Source organism: Aquarana catesbeiana, linkage group LG02 (genome assembly GCF_042186555.1).
Source record: "Aquarana catesbeiana isolate 2022-GZ linkage group LG02, ASM4218655v1, whole genome shotgun sequence".
Classification (NCBI taxonomy): Eukaryota; Metazoa; Chordata; class Amphibia; order Anura; family Ranidae; genus Aquarana; species Aquarana catesbeiana.
Genome location: NC_133325.1, coordinates 538,194,920 through 538,210,242, shown reverse-complemented (window position 1 = coordinate 538,210,242; position 15,323 = coordinate 538,194,920). Strand labels below are relative to the sequence as shown.

Here is a 15,323-nt window from a genome sequence, read left to right as displayed (position 1 = left end):
ATTCTTGCTTGGCTGATCTTCAGCCCAGCCTCCAGGATTTAATAACAAGATACTTCTATTTGTGGTCAGATCAAAAGATAAAGGAGTCCACATAAATTCATTGGTATTGTGCTAAAAAAAAAAAAAAAAAAAAAGCCAGTGTGTTTCAGGGGACCCGGTCAAAGCCCACCCCCCCCCCCTTTTCATCAGGGCTACAGCTAAACATATAATCAAAGAACATGGAATGGGACTTTTTATGGGTCCCAAACAGTAAAAAATTCTAAAAAAAAAAACACATTTTCTTTATTCACGAAGCTTTAAAATGTAACCATACATATAAACTTATATTCCATCAATAAAGATGTCTTCAATATCGGTTTGAAAAACACCTCAACATGTTTAAGTCTTCATCGGGGGATAACAGTATATTCAGGAAATACAAATACAAATAAATACTGATAGTATACACCGAAGACAGTTACAGAAGAAGTAACACTTACAAACTCCTAAATGTGTGTGTGTGTATACTTACACAAAACCCAATGATGCATTGATAAGAGAAGATGTAAATCCAAAAGAACCCCTATAAGACGGGTCAGATGAGATGCAACGGATGTTAGCCCAATCACACTCTCAATATAGTCAATATAGTGAATTGCCCACACGTTGCTGTACAAAAAATGCAACAGGGCTCTCCTAAAATCTATAAAGGGAGGGCATAAAATGATAAAGGCTCCTGGGGATCTCAACCTTGAACAAAAAAAATCCTTCAAATATATTAATAGTAATAATCACAGATAGCACGCATATACTGTACAGTACATCCTTCACTGATATGATACTGCACATGAAAACTATACCACAAATGCATATGGAGGCCATGCCAAAGAATGGAACCTGTACCTGGACAAGACCTTGCTGTATGCAGAAGAAGTTGCTACCATTTTTGTAGACCCCCCAAAGACATTTCCAAAATGGAGACTTGGAACATCAGTAAGGCATGGAAATGGCTTATGCATGCCTTCATTTAAAATCAGGACCTTGAATGGACTCAAAGTTGGGCTTTCCTGTGAGAATCTGTCTTAATGGAAAAATACCTGGACATTTATGTGAGAACTGTAGTGACCAGCAGAGAAGTACAATTAAGTACCAGTATATTGAGAGGAAAATGTCTACCTGTGCAGGGAAGCAAATTGCTGGATCAGACAAATTACTGGCCAGCAGTATCTGCAGAAGCAATCAAGATAAGAAGCCAGTCATGTTCGAGACCCATATTTCTGGTTGAATATATTTTTTATTAACACAGTTCAGATGATTGCAAAGATAATCCATCTAAGTGGATAAAGTAAAATATTCATGAAAACTATTATCAAAGTAGTAAATGCAGTGCACTGAAAACAATTCTCGTAGAGGTTCTTTTACCCTAGAAGTGTAACTTCATCAATAAAGGCACAATTATAAGGATTAGGGAAGCACAAACAAGCTATTAAAGGTAATTTTAACGACCACAAAAAGAAACCCCCCCAGAAACCATGACCTTGTGGTGGTCCGTAATGCGTTTTTAGTCAGTGCAATAGTAAATGACCCAAAAAATAAAGGGTGTGTAACAATATTCATGGAGAGAAAAGAGAGAAGGTAATTAGAGAAAAGCGTAAGCACAAAAGAGGGAAAAGAAGAAAGAGCATAAGACCTAGAAGCGGACCAGAGTTCCCTTGATGTCTAAAAGAAAAAATACACACCACATTTATAGCGTAAGCCTATTACTGAGCTTCTCCAATGAATAGTGCTCAAGACCCATATTCCAGAAGCTGGAATAGGGACTTGAGGGCTGAGGAGCGTATACAGAAACGACTTTGAATGTGTGGCTGAGGGTAACTAGGGAGTGTATAAAAAGATATTGTAACGGAAAATCATTTCCCATTTATATAACACATTTCCATTTATTGGAATGCCAATCTTCACTCTCATTACTAACCCGATGTGCTTATGTAGATGTATGTATGTGCATGCATGCTTTTTTGTGTGTGTAAGGAGGTAAGTTTTATATATGTGTGTTTCTATGTTCAGTTGTGCAGAAATTAGTGTGCATGTATCTGTGTATGCACATTTTTACTGTACACAGCCAACTCCCCCTTGTTTTTCCCACTGATATCCAATTTCATATTTTTTCATTTTGTGGTTTGGTTCATGTCATTATTCACTTTGCCTTTAGCTTAATTTTATTTAAATTTCTCCATCTGTTCAGTTAACATTTCACTTCCATTAAAAAACGGCCCTACATGGATCAAAGTTCCACAGGGACCAGCCGAATTATGATCCATGTATAGGCAGGCTGATTGTACTAAAGTTGATCCATAGATTTTTCTACATATGATTACTGCCAGCGGCTATAACTGCTAGCAGTAACCATCATATTCTGCTGGCGTGGAAGGCTCCCCGCACCCCCTGCTAACAGAATGCAATAGTGCTGCGGGAGGCATTCCCCCATCAACACTGAATGTGTTGATGGGAGAATCGAGTAAACTTTGGCCTACCTTTTAGGATATTTTTTTTCCTCTTCCCATCAGAGTATATGCAGATCACACTATTAGTCACTTTCACACTTTCTGATAGCACACATTCTGAACCACTTTAAAATTATCTTTCTGTCTGTGGCATCCTTTGGTTTTCTGTTACACATTTGCAGACATCTCAACCTGCAAAAACTAATTTCAGGGAGGTGGCAAATTCATTTCAGGGAGGTGGCCAATTTAACACAACTAGAGGATGATCAAATTAAATGGAATCGGCATACAGAGGTTTATTTCTTCTGCAATATTAACCACTTGCCTACCAGGCACTTACACCCCCTTCCTGCCCAAGCCATTTTTCAGCTTTCATCGCTGTCGCACTTTGAATGACAATTGCGCAGTCGTGCTACACTGTACCCAAACACATTTTTTTATCATTTTCTTCACACAAATAGAGCTTTCTTTTGGTGATATTTAATCGCTGCTGGGTTTTTTATTAAAAAAAAAAAAAAAAGACCAAACATTTTGAAAAAAATGTTTTTTACTTTTTTTTCTGTCAGTAAATTTTTTGCCTTCACAGATGAGGCGGCACTGAAAGGCTGAACTGGCGGGCATTGATGAGGCGGCACTTGTGGCACTGATAAGGCACTAATATGCCTTCCTTGCGCTGTCTACCATTGGATCTGCAGTAGTTATTAGCATATTTTGCTCAGGGATTTTGCTTGGGGGGGGGGGGGGGGGGTTGGTTGACCCACCAGTATCTATTTTTAACGTTGGTCATTTTTTATGTACATGTTTTCTATTGTCACCTGATATTGAGGAGGAACGGATCCCACCTGTTTGGCTCAGCTCCACATAAGTGGGATCCCTTACTTTTTATTGTTTTTATACAATTTTTCAGTAAAGTTTTTCTTTTGTGTTATTGATCTCACTACGTTGCAGCTTTTCCCTTTGTTAGCAGTCTTGGTGCCACCCTGGTCCTTTTTTTTTGTTCAATATATTCTTTTTGTTACTTGGGAGGGAGCCCGTCATATGATGAATCGTATAGATCAAATTACATGTTACACTCTACATGAGAAGATTCATATTAGGGGTGTTTTTTTGTACTATTTTTTTCAGGCACTAATATGCCGCACTTATGGGCACTGATAGGTGGCCCTGTTAGGTGGCACTAATAGGCGGCTCTGGTGGGCACGGATAGGCGGCATGGATATGCGGTACTGATAGGCATTGATGGGTGGCACTGATGGGCATTGATCGACAGCAGTGATGGGCAGCACTGATTGCCAGCACTGACTGGCATCGCTAATGGCCACTGGTGGTACTTGTGGGCACTGATTGCTGCCACTGATTGCTGGCATTGGTGGGCACTGTATGGTGACACTGTTTTACTATACTGTAATCAGGGCACTGATGAGCAGTGCCCTGATTACATTTCTACATGTCCCCCTGCGTGGAGATGCCGCTGATCGGCTCTCCTCGCCACACACTCTGTCCGTGTGAGGCAAGGAGCGCCGATTACTGGCACTTCCTTGTTTACATGTGACCGGCTGTGATTGGACACGGCCAATCACATGGTTAAAGAGCCGCAAACGCGGCTCTTTCCAGAGATCAGGGTCGCACCGTGTCCTAGCAACACGGCGCGGCTGCGATCGCCGCACTGCGCCCCCGTGGGCGTGCGGGAGCGACTGTTCTGGGATGACGTCATATGATGTCGTCCCAGAACGAGAGCCGCACCGTTCCGCCGTCATGGTGGTAGAAGTTAGTTTGTGCAGTGTTTTTCCTTGAAACACTGCACATGCTGGGACATTTACAAATATGGGCTGGGGGCTAGTTGCACCCCTAGCACATGTGACTTAGGCAGCCAGGAAATGTCATGTCCTTGTTCATACATGATGCATGAACAAGGACATACATGATGCATGAACAAGGACATGACCTTTTTATTTTGGCAGAACACAACTAGTTATTAAACAACATTTCTTATTGTACATTATGGGACACAGAGCCATAGTAGTTACTATGTGGGTTATAGGCCACCTTAAGGTGATGGACACTGGCACACCCCAAATAAAACAGTGCACTCCCTATATAACCCCTCCCACTGGTGGGAGTACCTCAGTTTTTTTCGCTAGTGTCTAAGGTGTTTGTCACGAGTAAAGATGTGCTGTGCTGTGCTCCACTGGAGCAATCCTTGCTGGGGCTATCCATGCAGCCAGATCCATTGAAAGTGTCTTTCTGGCCGAATTGAATGGTACTCGGGCCTCGTATCCGAAGAAACAAGGTCTTGCCTGTAAACGCTTCTCTTTTAGAGTCCAGGACCCCGGGATCCAGTACTTTTTGGCATTAAGGCCATAAAGTGTTACTGGTGGTGCTATTACAGGTCCAGGATTGTGGGTTTCCTCGAGGATCCCCAGCTCCTGAAGGTTTAATGGAACCCACCATGAAGGGTGAAGATTGGGTCTGTTGGTTTACCACAGAAAACCCTGCGGCAGGAATGGTAAGTGGAGTTTTTCTAAGAGATTTGCAAAATGTTCTTATAAACGTCTCCTTTAATTTAGTAAATGTTGTCATGCCTATGTGTCACCACTGAGAGCTGTATAGAGCACTTATGTCTCATGCTTCTCAGAGAGCCCACGATGTGTCCAGGAAACGGCAGTTTTCTCTTCCTCCGGCCGGCAGCAGACTTCCGGTAAGTCTGGGGGGGTTTTGCCTCCCCACCAGACACCCCCCTGTGCTGTTTATTCTTCAGAGAAGGAGCTCTTCAAAAAAAAAAAAGAAGCGCGAACGGCACGCCACTCGGCGGCTTCCAGGCCCCCCCACCATTTCTTTCTGTTGCTCCCATAGGATCGGAGCTCGCGTGGGAAAAAGCTTTCTTTTGAAAGGAGAGAGGAAGGGCCGTAGCAACGGGGGGCGGGGCTTAGCGAGGCGTTGGCGTCCTCCAATGCCCAGTGCGGGGAATATGTGTTTTAAAGGCACCGCTGTTGCAAGCTGCAGAGGGACACAAGAGCGAAGGTATATATGAGGTTGGTGACACAGGCATTCCTTTGACACATTTACTACTGCATCAGGCTGACCATTAATAGCAGCAGCAGAGCTGGACTATTGCTCCAGCAGTGGATGCATTCCTTCTTGTAGTATCTCTGCTTTGTGCATCGGGCTATGGTCAGAAGGGAGGTTAAATTCACCTAAAAAAAAAAAAAAAAGGGCAATAGAAAGACTATAGTCACTAGGGAGCCTAGAACCATCTCAAAAAAGATGGCATCCTCCCCTGAGAGTAATATGGCTGGTCAGAATGAGCCATCAGGAGGGGCAAGTGTTGCAGCGAGGGGCAAGTGTTGCAGCTGCTCTTAGCATTGCAGCCCCTGTATATATGACTAAGGAGGTTTTTTCTCCAACCATTCTTAGTTTGGAGCAAAAAATTGATGCTTTAATTGCATCCCAGAATGGGGCTAAGCATAACAGGTCCCCGTCCATTGCTCAGGACCCTCATGCTGAGGAACAAGGGGCAAGTAATGATGCATTTCTCTCAAGGGACCAGGAAGAGGCTGATGTCCGCAGAACCTAATAAGAAAGGATCAGGTTCACAGGAAAAGTGGTTGGTACAATCTCTCACTGAATTGGTCCGCTCCACATTTTTACTGCCAATAAGCGCAGTCAATCGATGAGCCCACTTCTGGTTTGGGTTCACTAAAGCCTCTTCAATCTGTTTATGCTTTTCCTATCTATTCATGGCTAAAAAAGCTTATGTATTCTGAGTGGGAGCACCCAGATGGACAGTTTTTTCCTCCAAAAAAGTTTTCAATACTTTATCCTATGGTGGAAGAGTTCTATAAGAAATGGGGATTTCAAGCAGTTGACGCTGCTATAGCCTCTGTACCTGACTTGTCCAGTAGACAATGCTCATATGCTAAAGGATACCAACAGATAAGAAGTTGGAATTCCTTTTAAAAGCTATATTTCGCTCGCAAGTTCAGCCTGCACTGGTGGTATGATTATGTCAGATTTTTGCGTCTCAAAGCGGTACAATTATTTTGCATAGAAATTTGGCATTTTATATTGTAGGCCTGTAATTCTTAGCAATAAGCCACTTAAATCTGTCCAAACAAGAGTCTAGTAAATATCCCGGATATGATAGTTTGAAACACATAACCATAAATTATAATATAATAAATAAATATAATTAATTATAAAAAACTAATAATAAAATAATAATAAAATGAATTTCCCCACGATTCACTATCGCTCAAATCTGCAAGTGTTCTAATTTACTATCGCTGTTTTCTAGCTGGTCTAAAACAACTTTTGACGTAAAGGGACACTTTTTGGTTGCTATGGACAATCTCCAGTTTCCAGGCAGAAGGAACAGTATATATCATATAAAACTGCATGCAGGGCATTGGACAAAACACTGAGGACAAAATGGATGTGAAATGATTTCATACAGTACTCAAATCTGTAAGATTAGAGTACTGTATGTATTATGATTTTTCAATTTTTTGAATTTGCCGCCAGGCTCGGCCCCTGTGCGTTGCGATGCTCGCAGGGAACCGCACCAGGATCCTGCAATGCAATCTCGAGTGTGGCTCGGGCTTACCGCTAATGGTACTGAAATTTGACACCGAGCCACACTCGGGAAAACCGCCAGGGAGGTTAAAAGACCAGTTTATGGAGGTACTCAAGATTATTCCTGATCAGCAGGCCCAAGATTTGGCTGGGATATCAGAAGCCTTGTGTTTTACAGTAGATGCTATGAAAGATTCTATTCTCCAGGCCTCACGGCTCATGCTAGGGCAAGTACATGTGCGTAGAATACTATGGTTAAAAAATTGGTCAGCCAAAGCGCCATGCAAAAGCTCTTGGCCAGTTTCCCGTTTCATGGTGAAATTGGAGACGATCTGGATAGGTATATCCAAATTTCTAATGGGAAAATTCCCTTTTTACTGTTTTTTTTTTTTTTTTTTTTAAAGTTTAAGCAGTTTTTCTTTTAAAACGTGTTTCTTCTCTGGTGCCAGGGGCATCAGCCTCCAGGCGGTCATGACGGCCTCCACCGTCAGGTTCAAGAGGTAAACCTCAGGGTCAGTCCCAGGGCCAAAAGGGGACCTGGGGGGGAACCCACAAAACAAAATACTAAAGCCTCTTTATGAAGGGGCACCCCCGCTCGCTCGAGTGGGGGGGAAGGCTTCTCCAGTTTTTAAGGGTCTGGCAGGAACAATGTTAAGACAGATGGGTGGCTTCCTTAATATCTCCTAGGTTACAAACTAGAGTTCCAAGGGTTCCCGTCTCCTCGTTTTCTAAGATCAAACGTTCCCAGAGATCCAGTGAAAAATAAGTCTCTCTAGCTTTGGATCATCTCTTGTCTCAGAGTGATATTGGTGGTCCCCTTGGAAGAGCAACGATTAGGGTTTTTATTCAAACGTTTTCACGGTTCCAAAACCAAACAGGGATGTCAGACCCATTTTAGGTCTCAAAAGATCTAAACCGGTTTTTGAATATCAGTTCTTTTCGCATGGAGTCAATCTGATCAGTAGTCTCCATCCTACAAGGGGGAGAACTTCTGGCATCAATCGACATCAAGGATGCTTTTCTCCATGTGACGATTTTCCCCATTCACCAGAAATTTCTATGCTTCAAGGTAGAAAATCTTCATTTCCAGTTTGTAGCTCTGCCTTCGGTCTAGCTACTTCACCTCGAGTGTTTACAAAGGTCCTGGCTGCTCCTTTAACCAGGTTAGGGGCTCAAGGTATAACAATACTAGCCTACTTGGACAATCTACTCTTGATAGATCAATCGGTAGCCCGCTTAAAACCAGAGTTTGGTCACCGCAGTCAGCTACCTGGAATACCTAGGTTGGATTCTCAACCTAGAAAAATCCTCCTTAAAACCATCAAGGAGATTGCAGTACTTGGAGCTGATCATAGATACAGCTCAGAAGAGGGTGCTTTTGCCCCAGGAAAGGATCAGTTCAATAAGGGAACTGATTCAGTTGATCAAAACAAAGAAGGGTTCTTCTATTCGACTTTGCATGAAATTGTTGGGAAAGATGGTGGCTTCTTTTGAGGCCATTCCTTATGCGCAGTTTCATTCAAGACTGCTGCAAAACAGTATCCTGTCAACTTGGAACAAGAAGGTCCAAGCTCTGGACTTCCCAATGCATTTATCCCCCAAAGTGGGTCAGAGCCTCAATTGGTGGCTGATATCCAAGATTCTTCACAAAAGGAAAATCCTTTCTACCAGTTACCTGGAAGGTGGTAACAGATGGCAGCCTTCTGGGCTGGTGAGCAGTCCTGGAAGAAGCGTCTGTTCAAGGGAAATGGTCCAAATCAGAGATGACCTTGCCCATCAATATTCTAGAGATTCGGGTAGTACGCCTGGCCCTGGAGGCCTGGACGCTCAGACTATGGAATTGTCCTGTCAGGATCCAATCCGACAATGCCACAGCTGTGGCTTATATCAATCACCAAGGGGGCACGAGAAGTCGTGCAGCCCAGAGAGAGGTGAATCATATTCTATCTTGGGAAAACAACATTCCTTGCCTATCAGCAATTTTCATTCCAGGGATAGAGAATTGGCAGGCGGACTACTTTGAGTCGCCAACAATTGTTCCCAGGAGAATGGTCCCTTCACCTCGACATCTTTCTGTCAATATGCCAAAAATGGGGAGTTCCAGACGTGGATCTGTTTGCGTCCAGGTTCAACAACAAGATCGACAACTTTGTGTCAAGGACAAGGAATCCAAAGGCATACGGAACAGATGCCTTGGTTTTTCTGTGGGATCAGTTTTTCACTGATCTATGCGTTCCCTCCTGTTCTGCTGCTTCCGCGCTTTCTTGCGGGATCAAGCAAGAAGGGAAGAAGGTGATTCTCGTGGCCCAGGAGATCTTGGTTTGCCAAGATCGTAAAAATGGCGGTAGGGGACCCTTGGACCCTACCGCTATGGCCAGACCTTCTCTCGCAAGGTCAGGTATTCCATCCTACCTTACAAACGCTAAATTTAGCAGTTTGGCTATTGAAACCCACATTCTAAAAAGATTGTGGGCTGTTAGCTTCAGTAGTTTCTACTTGGTTAATGCTAGGAAGCCAGCCTCCGGAGTCATATACTATAGAATCTGGAAGGCATATGTCTCCTGGTGTGAATCCAGGGGTTGGCACCCCAGAAAATATGTCATAGGTAGGATCTTTGAATTCCTACAGATAGGATTAGAAATGAAGTTGGCCTTGAGTACTATCAAGGCCAGATGTCGGCTTTATTGGTGTTTTTTCAACGACCAATTGCTTCACGCTCTCTGGTTCATAACTTTATTCAGGGGGTAACGCAGATTAATCCTCCAGTCAGGTCAGCCCTGAACCCTTGGAACTTAAATTTAATCCTGTCGGCTTTACAGAAGCAGCCTTTTGAGCCAATACGAGATATTCCCTTGGTCCTCTTGACGACGAAAAATAATTTTCTTGGTTGCCAAATCTTCTGCAGGAGGAGTATCTGAGTTGGCTGCTCTTTCTTGTAAGAGCCATATTGGTTTATTCATAAGGATGAGGTTGTATTACGGTCTCATCCTGATTTCCTACCGAAGGTAGTATCAGTTTTTCATTTAAACCAGGATATTGTTCTGCCTTCTTTTTTTTCAGAACCTCGTTCTGTGGAAGAAAGGTCACTACATTCTCTTGATGTGGTGAGTGCGGTCAGTCTATTGAAAGTGTCTGCTCAGATTCATAAAACAGATGTTTTGTTGTGTTGCCAGACGGTCCTAACAGAGGACAGGCAGCGTCAAAATCTACTATTCCTAAATGGATTTGTCAAGTGATTGTTCATATTAAAGCTCACTTCTCCAGGGCTGTTAGTGCTTCATGGGCAGTGCATCACCAAGCCTCCATGGCTCAGCTCTGCAAGGCTGCAAGTTGGTCTTAAGTCCATACATTTACCAGATTCTATCAAGTAGATGTAAAAGATCATGAGAATATCGCCTTTGGGCGCAGTGTACTGCAGGCTGCATTATGAGTCCTCTAGTCTCTTGGTGCCCTACTTTTGATGTGTCTTCCTCCCTTCAGTTGGCATTGCTATGGGACATCCCACATAGTAACTACTATGGCTCTGTCTCCCATGATGTACTATAAGAAAATAGGATTTTTATAACAGCTAACCTGTAAAACCTGAAAAATTTTCTTTGAAGTACATCACGGGACACAGAGATCCCTCCCTTCTTTGGTATACACATGTATTGCTTTGCTACAAAACTTAGGTACTCCCACCAGTGGGAGGGGTTATATAGGGAGTGCACTTTTTAATTTAGGGCGTGCCAGTGTCCATCACCTGAAGGTGGCTTATAACCCACATAGTAACTACTATGGCTCTGTGTCCTGTGATGTACTTAACCACCTCAATACTGGGCACTTTCACCCCCTTCCTTCCCAGACCAATTTTCAGTGCTCTCTCACTTTGAATGACAATTACTAAGTCATGCTACGCTGTACCCAAATTGAATTTTTATCATTTTGTTAACACAAATAGAGCTTTCTTTTGGTGGTATTTATTCACCACTTCATTTTTTATTTTGTTTGATATAAGCGAAAAAAGAGCGAATATTTTGAAAAAAAAAACAAAATTTTCTACTTTCTCTTTTAAAAGAAACCAAAAAAATTAAATTTTGTCAAATTTAGGCAAAAGTGTATTCAACCACGTCTTTGGTAAAAAAAATCCTGATAATTGTATGATCATTGGTTTATGTGAAAGTTAGTCTACAAGCCATGCTACGCATTATTGAAAATGTATCAATCCTAATGCACTGATCTCATTTCTTGAGGCCCTAAAATGTCAGGACAGTACAATAACCCCCCAAATGACCCCTTTTTGGAAAGAAGACAGTCTGAGGTATTTAGTAAGAGGCATGTTGAAATTTTTTCCCCACAATGCTTTGGAAAATTAAGAAATATCTCTATCTCTATCTCTATCTCTATCTCTATCTCTATCTCTATCTCTATCTCTATCTCTATCTCTATCTCTATCTCTATCTCTATCTCTATCTCTATCTCTATCTCTATCTCTATCTCTATCTCTATCTCTATCTCTATCTCTATCTCTATCTCTATCTCTATCTCTATCTCTATCTCTATCTCGTCATATTTACAAGTTATTTCTCACACACGGTGCAGGCATAATTGCAGTTACACCCCAAAATACATTCTACTATTCGTCCTGAGTATGGCGATACCCCATGTGTGAGACTTTTTCACAGCCTGGCCACATACAGAGGCCCAACATCCATATAGCACCATCAGGTGTTCTAAAGGCATAAATTACACATTTAATTTCCTGAGTACCTATCACATTTTTATAGGCTTTGGAGCACCAGGACAATGGAATTACCCACAAAATGACCCCATTTTGGAAAGAAAACAACCCAATGTATATTCTATGAGGCATAATGAGTCTTTTGAACATGTCATTTCTTTCCACAAGTTTTTGAAAAATGTGGAAAGAAAATGAAAACCTATTTTTTCCTCACAAAGTTGTCAATTTAGAAGATCTTTCTAACACATAGTATGCACAGAGCCAAAATGACATGCCAAAATACATTCTGCTACTCGTCCTGAGTATGGCGATACCCCATGTGTGAGACTTTTCCACTACCTGGCCACGTACAGAGGCCCAACATGCAAGTAGCACCTCCAGGCTTCTAACACATAGCATGTACACACCAAGAATTGCACCCCAAAATACATTCTGTTGAGCAAAAGGTAGAAAAAAAAAAAAAGCTCACCTGTGGTTTTAGCAGACAGGAATACCGTTCCAGAGCAGCCAAAGCATTTGTCCAGACAGCCAAAGGAAATGTCCAGGCAGCAGACAGATATGGAAAAGTATGAACATGGTTCAGTACAGTCCAAGGTTTAGCAGGCAGTTCAGGTAACAGGCATAGGCATGGCCAGTCCAGGTGGCAGGCAAAGGCATGGCAAGGTCATGTGGCAGGCAGAGGCATGACCAGTTCAGGTGGCAGCAGGCAGCACTTTGTACATTGGGCCTTGGTCAGGTGAGACCTGAGGACAGGGGTAGAGGCTTCTTCCCACCCAAATCTCTACAAAGCCTCCGAGTCACCAGACCCTAATCCGAGAAAACTAAAAACCCGGAGAAAAATGTTTTTTCCACTCGGAAAACCTTTTCTGGAGCCCCTCACATATGTGAGACCCCTGTGCTGTACAGTGGCAGGGCAAATGATCCGTTCAGGAGGCAGGCAAAAAGCATGGTCATTTAACAGTCCAGGTCAATTCACTTTGAAGGCAGAAACATGTTTGGCAGAGGTATAGTCGTTAACAGTCCGGGTCATTCACAGAAATGGCAGATAGTGGAAACTGGAAAAAAATCATCTTCACTTTACTAATAGTGTAGTGAAGTATGATAGCTCCGATAGCATGTTCCAATACAGAGGCCTGGCTGGGAGGGACATTGGGGACAGTAGTATCGGGTGTCACGGCGAATTCCTCTACTTGAACACACACATTTTTTTGGGGGGTTTGCGACCTGTTTGGGTAAGAGGGAGTATTTCGGGAAAGTGCCTTTCATGGAGTCTGGCTAATGAATCGGAGCGAATTAGTTGAGGGGCTTGGCCTTGGGGATAGAGAAGGGCTGTGACAACGTCTTCTTGGAATTTTAGATAGGTTAGGGAACTTTGGGTGCACTTAGAAAAAATTGTATATGAATTAAATAGGGCAAGTTGCATCAAATAAATGGCGACTTTCTTGTACCAAAATAGTGATCTCCTGGTGTCCAAGTAGGGCTGCATCATCTGGTCGTTCATATCCACCCCCCCTGTATAGGTTGTACTCATGTACACATTTTGGCTTCTGTATGGAGCCGCCTCTTCTCTGAAGTTTCACCAAGGTGTCATTTTGTATTGTGGAAAGGATGTAGACATCTTTTTTTTTATCTCTCCTCTTCACCGCTAGTACCTCTTCAGTCAGCATACTGGCCATTTCACCCTGCTTCAATTAAGTCATATGTGTAACCCGTGGCCCTGTCACACGCCTTATAAAATTTTACCCCACGTCTGGCTCTTTTACTGGGGAGGTATTGTTTTATTCCGAGTCTTCCGGTGAAGTGTACTAGGGATTCATCTACACATATATTTCTATCAGGGGTAAACATCTCCTTGAAGCTGGCGCAAAAAAATTGATTAGGGGCCGAATTTTGAATAATTTATCGTAACTGGGATGATTTCGAGGGAGGCATTGGGCATTGTTATTGAAGTGTAAAAATCTCATAATCATCTCATAATGGGTTCTGGGCATCAATGACGAATAGACCGGCATGTGGTGGATAGGTTGGGTAGACCAGTAGGAATGGAGTTCATTTTTTTTGTCAGCCCCATGTTGAGGGTTAGGCCAAGGAAAATTTTAAATTCTTCCACGGTGAGGGGTTTCCAAACAAAAGGACGGGCATATGAGGAACTTGGATTGTTGGCTATATGTTGGCTGGCATATAGATTACATTGCTCCACAATGTAAGTTGGGAGATCATTGGTAAAAAATAAATGAAAATAATAAAGTGGGGTTACATTTTTCGTCTGCATCTGATGGCCTGGCTGGGCTGTAAAAAGGGGTATTACGGATTCTACTGACGTATCGGACAGCCATGTTGGATACAGTAGAACATCTGGGAGGCTAGTATGGGCACTGCCTCGTTGGGATCCATTGCTAGCATCTGGCCTATCTTCTAGGAAGGTTGCAGAACTGCTGGTGGATGCCTGCCTATCCCGGAGTGCTGCGCTGCTGGTGGATGCCTGCTGGTGGATGCCTGCTGGTGGATGCCCTGGAGTGCTGCGCTACTGGTGGATGCCTGCATATCATCCTGGAGTGCTGGGCTGCTGGTGGATGCCTGCATATCATCCTGGAGTGCTGCGCTGCTGGTGGATGCCCTGGAGTGCTGGCAGATGTGTCAGATGGCGGGCGGCAGATGTGCCAGATGGTGGGCTGCTGTGCCTGATGTTGGTGGGCAGATGTGCCTGATCGTGGGCAGATGGCGGGCGGCAGATGTGCCCGCTGATGGCGGGCGGCAGATGTGCCCGCTGATGGCGGGCGGCAGATGTGCCCGCTGATGGCGGGCGGCAGATGTGCCCGCTGTTGGCGGACAGATGTGCCCGCTGTTGACGGGCAGATATTCACTGACAGGTGTTTTCACTGTTTTGGGGACACTGTGTTTTGGGGACACTAGCTGGGTGATCAGTGGGTAAACAGCAGACAGCTATAAAACTCACTGATCTCCCGGCTGCAGCACAGATCTCTCTTCCTCTCCTCACTGACAGTCTCTGTGTGAGGAGAGGAAGAGATGAGAGCAGTTTACAACCGCTCTCTATTTACATTTCATGACGACTGTGATTGGAAACAGTCGTCATGTGATCAGGAGGGCCAATCACAGGGCCCTCCTGTGTTATACTACGCCACTGTCTCTGGGGGGCACAGGCAGATCGGGATCACGCCCCTCGCGATCTCCTGTCAAATGCCACCCCTCCCCCATGTTTACTTTACGATGGCTGTGATTACACACAGCCATCGTGCGGATCAGGAGGGCAAATCACATTGCCCTCCTGCCGTTCCGAGATGCGGCGTGTCCGGGTGACACGCGCGCATCGGGATCGCGCCCATGCGATTCTGCTCCTTCTGAAGGACGTTCGGGAACGTCCAGTCAGAAGGAGGGAGCTCCCACCCGGACGTTTTATGTGCAGTGGACGGGTGGGAAGTGGTTAAAAGAAAACGATTTTACAGGTAAGCTGTTATAAAAATCCTATTATTGCAACAATTTACACACGCATTAGCACATACCTTTTCTACTTATTTTGCAGACTTTCA

At 43.7% G+C, this 15,323-nt stretch overlaps 1 protein-coding gene across 5 annotated transcripts in view; it reads left to right on the top strand.

The window, feature by feature from the left end:
* Positions 1–15,323, top strand: part of TBC1D22B (TBC1 domain family member 22B) — a 551,506-nt gene that overhangs the window by 263,406 nt on the left and 272,777 nt on the right. The window lies entirely within an intron of this gene.